General features: G+C 29.2%; 1 long non-coding RNA gene across 1 annotated transcript; it reads right to left on the bottom strand.

Annotated features, from left to right (window-relative positions):
* Nucleotides 1–5,322: 5,322 nt before the first annotated feature.
* On the bottom strand, nt 5,323–6,781 carry LOC145950635 (uncharacterized). The gene is made up of 2 exons (XR_014428436.1): nt 6,725–6,781; nt 5,323–5,547 (listed from the first exon to the last, which is right to left on the bottom strand). It is a non-coding gene; the product is annotated as an uncharacterized LOC145950635 (long non-coding RNA).
* Between the last annotated feature and the right edge of the window lie 3,553 nt (nt 6,782–10,334).

Here is a 10,334-nt window from a genome sequence, read left to right as displayed (position 1 = left end):
CTTCAGAGAGTGTGTCTAGGAGTAGTGCCAGAATCTTCTATTTATAGATATCAGGAGTTGCCATAACGGCCTGTTTCGGATCCAGAAAGGCCCGTTCTGGACTCATTTGTCATGTATAAAATTCACATCTAGAACGACCCGTTCTTAAACTAGAGCGGCCCGTTCTAGGGTTACGTTTTAACACATAACGACCGTATTTGGAACGACCCATTCTTAAACCAGAACAGTCCATTCTTAAACCAGAACGACCCATTCCCAACTAGGGTCATAAGCCCTTTTAGTAGTTTGGAACGACCGGTTCCATTTTGGGAACGACCTCTTCTAGGCTACCAAAAATAGGTCATTTTAGTAGTTTGGAACGGCCCGTTCTAGTTTGGGAACGGGCCGTTCTAGGCTACTAAATCACCCTTAATAGGCTTTGAGCCTTTGTATAATCTGTGAAAATCGGGGTGTTAAAATTCTCCCCTCCTTTTTGAAATTTCGTCCACGAAATTTACTTGAAAATAGAAATGGGTAGGCTCCTCGCATCTTGCTTTCTAATTCGTAAGTCATAATCTTTCTAGTCCCCTTTCAGAAACTATACTAGTAGGAATACCTATATAACCTCACTACCTCACTGATGTACAATTCTATCAATCTCTCTAAGGAATATCTATTATCAATAAGGGTAAAACAAGCAAAATTGGTGAGTCTATCCACTATAACCGAAAAAGAACCAAATTTCTTAAGCATTTATAAGCAAACCTACAACCAAGGTCTATCTACGTAAGGAATCCTTGAAACTTGCAAAATTAGTATCATCTTATAAGAAAACAATTTCAAACATGGAAAAAAGAAATTTCAAAATTAAATAAGGAATTGGATAGTCTTAAATCAGAAATTAAAGTAATAAATTCTAAAAATGAAAATAAATGTTCTAAAAACAATTTAGAAAGAAATAATATAACTCATTCATGTGCATCATGTCACAAATTCAAAAAAGAAATTAAAAATTTTAAAAACACTCGTTCAAAGTTTACTTTCGGCAAAAATAACTTAGGCATAATATTAGGAAAACAAAGATGTGTATTTGATAAAGCTGGGTTAGGATATAATCCTCAAAAACAAAAGAAATATAAAAATTTCTTCACAACTACTAAAAATAGTAATTCTCCATTCTTAACATGTGTTTTACTGTGGAAAGAAAGGTCATAGTGCATCAACATGCTATATTAGAAGAGTTAATCGTCCATACACTGCCAGTGTAAAGTTTTTTGCACTAGCAACTAATCATATCTTTTAAATTATTTTATTTATTTTTATTTCATTAAATAAGCAAGTGACATGGAACTATTAAAAGATATGATTGGTTGCCAGTGTAAAAAAACTTTACACTGGCAGTGTATAGGTGATTAACTCATATTAGAAAGAATATTAATAATATCAAGAACATGATTTGGGTCCCCAAAGGATCCTTAACCAAATCTAACACATAAGGACCTAAGGAAAAACCTGGGTACCTAAATCAAAATGATTCTATTTTTTTGTAGGATTCCGTAAAGAAAACTTGGTATATTGATAGTGGTTGCTCCAAACATATGATGGGAGATGCTTCAAAGTTCATTGACATCACTCCCAAGAAAAACGGACATGTGACTTATGGAGACAATAAAAAAGGTAAAATTTTAGGTATTGGAAAAATAGGTACAAATCTCTCATCCTCTAAAGAAAATGTCTTACTTGTTGATAGTCTTAAACATAGTTTACTTAGTGTTAGTCAATTATGTGATAAAGGATTTTTAGTATCTTTTGATTCTCAAAATTGTTTTATTGAATTTAAATATGATAAAAATATTAAATTTGTAGGATATAGGGTAAACAATGTATACAAAATAAATTTAGAGAAAACTTCAAATTATACTCAATGTCTTCTAAGTAAAGAGGATGAATCTTGGTTATGGCACAAAAGAATAGCTCATATAAACATGGAACACTTAAATAAATTAATCTCAAAAGACTTAGTAATTGGATTACCAAAAATTAAATTTGAGAAAAATAGACATTGTGATGCTTGCCAAAAAGGAAAGCAAGTAAGAGTCACTTTCAAATCAAAAAACATAGTCACAACCACTACAAGGAAAATGATAAATTGCGACGGATAAATTGCGACGGTTATCTAGAAATCGTCGTCGCTTTGATATTGCGACCCTTCATACGACAGTTTTTTAAAACCGTCGCAAAATTGTTCAACATTGCAACGGTTTATCGTAAACCATCGCAAAATTTGTTTAACATTGCGATGGTTTATCATAAACCGTCGCAAAATTTGTTTAACATTGTGACGGTTTATCATAAACCGTCGCAAAATTGTTCAACATTGCGACGGTTTATCGTAAACCGTCGCAAAATTTGTTTAACATTGCGACTATTAATCATAAACTGTCGCAATTTTTTTTTAACATTGCAACAGTTAGTCATAAACCGTCGCAAAATTTTTAGCATTGCGACGATTTACTATAAACCGTCACAATCTAAAAGACAATTTTTTTATTAGAATTTAAAAGTTTTTATTTTGAAGTATTATGTATATTATCTTAATGAACTTATATTTTATTAACAATTTTATATATACTTCCCTTAACATGAGGTACACGATTTTTTTTTCTTTATATAATTTCAAAATCATGACTAGAATATAAATTTATCTTTCAACAAACTTATGAATTTATCTTGTATGTAAGATGTGTTTGAGTATATAAATAAATATAATTATCATTTTATAACTTAATTTTTTAGTTATCAGATCACATATTATTGAATAATTTACAATGTTAAATTTTATAAATTTTATTTTAAATGTCCATCTTTTAACACTATTAAAAATATAAAAATAAATATGTTAAATTTTATAAAAATCCAGTTTATTTTATTTATGATATAAATATGTTTTTAATATCTAATATATATTTTTAGATGATAATTTATTTTAAAATATATCTTATAATAACAATTCTAAATGGAACATAAATCTTCTGATTTTTCTTATTTTGATTTTTTTAATCAATATATACAATTTTACTATTTTGATTTTTTCAATCAACGTATACAATAAATAAAAAATACAAAAGATAAACATGCATGGTACAAATTTTATTTTATCAAAAAATTATTTATTTTAATATATTACATTATATATGTGAATATTAAGACATATATATATATATATACATATATATATTATAATTAAACTTTTTTAAAAAATTAATTCATTATTAAGAAATTTTTTTATCACATGAGAATTAATTTCTTTCAAAAATTTGACAGATATCAAATAAATAAACATTTTTTCTGAATCTATATTTTTATTTTATTAGAATATAATTTTTATTTTTTAAAATATATTATTTTTTTAGATAAAAAATTATGTATATGTCAAATAGTAGTGGGGGCAAGTGCCCCACTATTCCAAACGTGCATCTGTCCCTATATATATATATATATATATATATATATATATATATATATATATATATATAATATAGGGGGTTATAATTATACCAGTGTAACTTTTACTAAGTATTATGTCGCTCAATAACTTTATATTAAATGTGAATTTTGTAAATCTAACCGTTAAATTGAAAGTTCATATCACTTTATAAGTGTATATCAAATTTTGTTAAAATTGAACAACAACTGGAAGGTAATCAAAGTGTTTATATTTTAGTGTATTTTAAAATGAATATATTACATCAATTTTGTTTTATAAAAATGAAGTATCAAATCATCTTGGATTAATATAAAGTTTTGTATATATAATCTATAAGAGATATGAACTTTTAATCTAACAAATCGATTTACCAAATTCACATTTAATATAAAGTTATTGAGCGGTGTAATACTTAGTAAAATTTACACCGATGTAATTATAAACCCCCTCATATATATATATATATATATATATATATATATATATATATATATATATATATATATATATATATATATTAAATGTGACTTTTTCTAAGTGTTACACCGCTCAATAACTTTATATTAAATGTGAATTTTGTAAATTCAACCGTTAAATTGAAAATCTTTTACTCTTAAATCATATATACAAAATGTTATATTAATCGAAGATGATTTCTTATAAAATAAAATTAAATCTGTCGGAAAATTTATATTTTCGATGAGAAAATTTTTGTTGGAAAAACTATATTATTGATGGAATATTTCAGAAAAATTTATATTTGTCGAAAATGTAAGAACTGATTTTAAATTTGATATGAAAATATTATGATATAATTAGATAAGATTTTAAGTTAGTATTTTATTAATGGTTGATAACTAAAAAATAAAACAAGGATAAATACATTTTTTGAATTTTATATGTTTGATTTCAGATAACTTACAAAATAACTCTTGGTAAAGTTATTCCGCTCAATAACTCATGGTGTATGTTGAATTTCATTGATCCAATTAATTGTTAATTTAAAAGTTATTAAATTTTACTAATAATTAATATATAAAAAATTAATTAGTTTTGGAATAAATTATTTGCAAATTAACAATATAATTGAAACATTAATTATTTTAAATTATTTAACTAAAATCTTATTGAAAATTACTATATGATCTTAATATTTTTGTATAACTAATATCTGGTTTTAAATTTTATATGAGAATATTACATATAATTAGATAATATTTTAAGTTAGTATTTTATTAATAGTTGATAATTAGAAAATAAAACAAGGATAAATACATTTTTTTGAATTTTATATGTTTGATTTAAGATAAATAAATATATTAAATTAATTAATAATATATTTAAAATATTAAAATTTAATTTATAAGTATGTAATAAATAAATATTTATAATTTTATAAATTATATTATCATTATAAATTATAAAATTAAATAATTTAAATTATAATTTTAAATAGAAATAAGTAAATGTTAATTATAAAAGTAAGGACATATAAATAAAGAATAAATAAATATATTATTATTATTATTATTATTATTCGTAATATAAAATTATTATATATTATTATTATAGTACAAATATGAGATTGTATATTTGAGGATGACTTAAATGAATTAATTTGTACAAGTTATACTGACAACATCCATATACATTTCGGTAGCTCTCATCAGAACTTCACAGTTAAGCGTGCTTGACCTGGAGTAGTATAGGGATGGGTGACCTTCTGGGAAGTTTCCCAGAAATTGCTTAAGTAAGGATAAAACACGCTAAACAGTGAAATATTGTGACACCCTCTACCCCAACATACATATACAGTAATTATAAAAATATAAAAATTTTCATCATTAAAAATCAAATTTCCAGCCACGTAAGGGTAAAGAGTTCACATTCATAAACTTAATCCAAATAACATGCCGGTAAAATTACAAAGAAATAAAATTGAATTTTCCAAAATACTTTAATAAGAACATCTTTAAACTAATTCTATCTATGTCCCGATGTCACATGTCCTATCAGAGCAAAACCCAACATAGAAGCCTAAGCTTCATCACTAACATCCTCAGCCTCACGCTGATGATCACCTGTATATCAAACAAGAGAAACAACACAAAAGAAGGGAGTGAGAAACATCTCACTCTGGCTCACGGTGTAGGAACGCACACCGGATAGCCAATACAGTTACCTCATAGATCAATCAACAACAATAGTTTATTCAATCATCCAAGTCATACAAATAGTAATTTATCATCATTTAATAATAAGGATGCACATGCATGGACACGGACTTCACATTATCATGCATGTGGCGCCAGTAAAACATCACATGGCATATTGCCGCTAGCAATACACGAAGAGTAGTCAAGGAGTATATGTCGGGTCACACCCTTTGCGCACTCTCACTAGAAGGATATACTACCAGAGTCTCGTCGGGATAACTAAGCCGCGCAAGATACATCCCATGCACACAATGGGCGAGACTAGGACTTCCAAACTGAGCTATCCCCAAGGACTAATCCCCAAAGCTTTTACACTAGGGGGCCTTCTCTGGCGGTGTATTCCATATCGTACCCTTAAAACACTTATGCAAATGATGCATGTCAATCAAGACTATATGCATTCTCATATCACATTATCATTTCCCATGGTCATATCACATCATCACATTATCTCATCATATTTCATTATCACATTTCATATCTCATGTCTCAATCACATTTCACATTATCGCATTATCTCATCATATTCACCAAGCCTTGACAGAGCACTTTAATTTATATCAAAACTCATTTATTTATAAAATTAAATACATATTTTTACATCTCATCAAACAAGGAATATAACAGAAAAATCAGAAATCAAAACAGAAAATATTTCATATTTTTCCTATTTCTCATAGGGTTTCCCGCAAGAACCCACAGAGCACTCTAGATCATATTAAAACATATTTATTTTCAAAATTAACCACATACTGCATGCATCACATCCAACAAGGAACACAACAAAGTAATCAGAAGGCAAAATAGAAAACATTCATATTTTGTCTGTTTTCTCATAGGGTTTCCCATAGGAACCCATAGAGATCTCAAGTCATACAATTAATTGCATATAAGAAAAATAATAAGCAAAACAGATACAATTAGGAGAAACCCCTCATACATGAGCATACATAAAAATACAGCAAACACAGGATTGGGGACCAATCCCACTACCCAGCATACAATCTCACACCCAGAGCGAGGTTTCTCACTCCCCCCTTACCTCGATAAGCAGGAGCCGAATCTTGTTGGTCGCCCCCTCTAGGTTCCCCTTCGTCTACGAGAGAAAGGAGGAAGAAGATTAGAAAATGAAAAAATGAGTTTTAGAGAGTGCAAAACGCTTTATTTATAGGCATCAGGTCGCAGCCAGAACGGCCCGTTCCGAATCCGGAACGGCCCGTTCTGGGCACACGGAATAGGTACAAAAGCCTCTCCCAGAACGGCCCGTTCCAAAACCAGAACGGCCCGTTCAGGGGTTTACGGAACGACCCGTTTCAATGTGGAACGGCCCGTTCTGAGTCAAACTTTGTTCTTTTAAAAATCACATCCGAAACGGCCCGTTCCTAAAGTGGAACGGCCCGTTCTGGGTTAAAATTTTACCCACGAATGCTTGATTTGGAACGGCCCGTTCCCAAAGTGGAACGGCCCGTTCCAGAGCTATGAAAATCCAAATTACTGATTAATAAATAAATAAATAACGTATATATATATATATATATATATATATCAAAATAAAATATCAATACAATTTAAAACATGATTTTCTTCAAATAATAATTATAACAAAATATCATAATTAATAATATTATACAAAATAATTTTCATAAATGATTATTATTAAAAACCTTTAAAACTTCAATCAAACCCATTTAATTAATCACAATAATTATAAGGAAATAATCTTCATAAATACAAAAATAAATAATAATTATTCGTAGTATTAGTAAAAAAATTCGGGATGTTACAAATATCGTGAAATGGAACCCTTGAGAGGCCAAATATGAGGATTGTTACATTAATAAATTTATTAAAATTAAAAAAAAATTATAATTTCGACGCGTAAAAAAAGGGTCGTAATATTAATTTAGAGGCAGTTGGTGCGACAGTTGATGAAAGGGTCGCAATGTTAATATAGAGGCAGTTAGTGCGTCGGGTGCTTCAGGGGTCGCAATTCCAATTTTGCGACGGTTTGTGCAACGGTTTTGATAACCGTCGCAAAATTGCCTGGTGACGGACAATTTTGCGACGGTTCCCAAACCATCGCAATGTTGTCTTTGCGGCAGTTCTAACCGTCGCAATGTAGGCCATATAACCGTCGCAAAATCGTCATTTTCTTGTAGTGAACTACTAGACCTTTACAACTCTTACATATGGATCTTTTTGGACCTTCAAGACCTATGAGTTTTGGTGGGAGCTATTATGGTCTTATTTTAGTAGATGATTTTTCTAGATATACATGGACATTATTTTTTGCTCATAAAAGTGATGCATTTAAGAAATTTGCCAAACTCATTCTAAATAAGAAAAATGTTAAAATAACTTCTATTAGAAGTGATCATGGAAAGGAACTTGAAAACAAAGATTTTGATATATTTTGTGATGAAAATGGAATTTAACATAATTTTTCTGCACCTAGAACTCCTCAACAAAATGGAGTTGTTGAAAGAAAAAATAGATCATTAGAAGAATTAACAAGAACCATGTTAAATGATTCAAAACTTCCAAAATATTTTTGAGAAGAAGCCGTCAACACTGCATGTTATACTATGAATAGGGCATTAATTAGACTCGATTTAAAGAAAACTCCTTATGAATTTTTCAATGAAAGAAAACCAAACCTTTCTCATCTTCATATCTTTGGTTGTAAATGTTTTGTACTAAACAATGGAAAAGATAATTTTGGGAAAGTTTGATGCTAAATCAGATGAAGGAATATTCCTTGGTTACTCTTTAAGTAGTAAATCTTATAGAATATACAACAAAAGAACTATGACAATAGAGGAATCAATTGATCGGTGTCATACCTGATCAAATAAAATACGAAATTTATAGTACTAGGAAGTGACTCCTAGATCGTCTCTCAAGGAGCAACAATACCAATCCGAGGTTCATGAAATACAACAAACACACAGTATAGGGGGGTTTTCAGATTCAAATGAACAATACGTCAACAGTAATCAATAAAATAGTACACTTTCCAACTCAGTTATCACACACACATCATTGGTTCAAAATATTATCTTAAGTCGTTTTAACCCTTGGTTCAATTTCTAGTAATCACTGAACGTCATTACTCTTGTTTTAAATGCATACAAATGAAGCATTAGCATACATTTCATTTCTCTGTTCACAGGATTAAGCAAACCATGAACAGAACATTCAACCCAGATGAACAAATACATTAAGCATGGAATATAGAAGGGTTAGAATACGAAGATGTAGTGAAATAAACAGACCTCAATGAGCACTAAACTGAGTTAGAAAGTGTTACAAGTTTAGCCTTCCATGGAGGAAGACAAAGAAGAAAACGAAAAACTCAAAGGAAGAAAATGGAAGGGTTCAGTTTCTTAATACAACCAGAGAAGAAACAATGGAAGAAAAACGTGATGAACAGCTCCAGAACAAGGAAAACGTCCAGAAGAAAGAGGAGAACGTGGTCACATCAAGTCTGCCTCCCAAGATCAAAAGTGGTGGCTGCATGGTCAGCCCTAAGACCTAAAAGACACATGGTCAAAACCCTAAAACGAAGTGGGCCTCCTTCCTATCTGTTTGGCCCAAAAAAGACTAAAACAAGGTAAACAAAAATGTAAGTCTATGGCTGATGTGGAAAATTGGTGTTGACATGGCGCTTACGTGGAACTTTATCTCTTGAAGTCCAAAAATAATATCCAAGCCCGAGAATGCTCCACAATTAACCTGAAAATAATTGATAAGAAAAAATTAGACCAAGTGAATCAGAATTAATTAAAATTTGAATTACTGGCCCAGTGAAGCCCAAACAGTGAAACTGTACAATTACTAAGCGATTAAGCGCAAATCAACAATTAAAATAACTACAAAAGATAAATAAATAAGGGAAAATAATGACTCATCATCAATTCATGTTGTTTTTTATGAAACTAACCTCGTTTATCCAAGAAAAGATATTATTGATGATATTATAGAAAGCTTTGAAGACACTCATATTCATTAGCAAACTCAAAAGAACAAAGAAGATGAATGAAGGGAGGATTTTATAATCCAAGAGAATCCGACAAACATGACTCCTCATAGAAAGATGGGTATCTCTTCCAACATATTTCTTTATCAATATATAAAGCACTTACATAAATAAGTGTACCTAAATAATAATAAAAAAAATCTCAAATTACAACAAATTTTGTTTGATTTGTTGACAATAAATTTTAAATTTGTTGCATAATAAAATAGATATGTAATTATAATATTAATAATTTTTCCAACAAATTTATTGTACAATAAATCTCAAATTACATATAATAAATAAATTAAATGCATAACAAACTTGCTACACAACAAATCACAAATTAAACACATAATAAATTTGATATAATTAGTAAAAGTTAACATTAAAAGTAGTAAGTAAAATTTAAGTGGGTCAACCTATCTTAACAAGCCATTTGACTCGGCATGTTAGTAGGTTAAGTAAGACAGTTTGGCGGGTTCGAATATCTATCTTAATAGGCTACCAATTTTTTGTGGGTCGGTCCGTGAATCATGATCCTTTTTTTTAACATCTATTCCAATCTCTCATCGTTAGATAAATTATGGTAGTTCAGATATTTTCTTATTTACAAATTAACAACAGTAATGCT

Source organism: Cajanus cajan, chromosome 8 (genome assembly GCF_000230855.2).
Source record: "Cajanus cajan strain Asha chromosome 8, NIPB_CcT2T_4, whole genome shotgun sequence".
NCBI lineage: Eukaryota > Viridiplantae > Streptophyta > Magnoliopsida > Fabales > Fabaceae > Cajanus > Cajanus cajan.
This window is presented reverse-complemented; position numbering and strand designations above follow the sequence as displayed.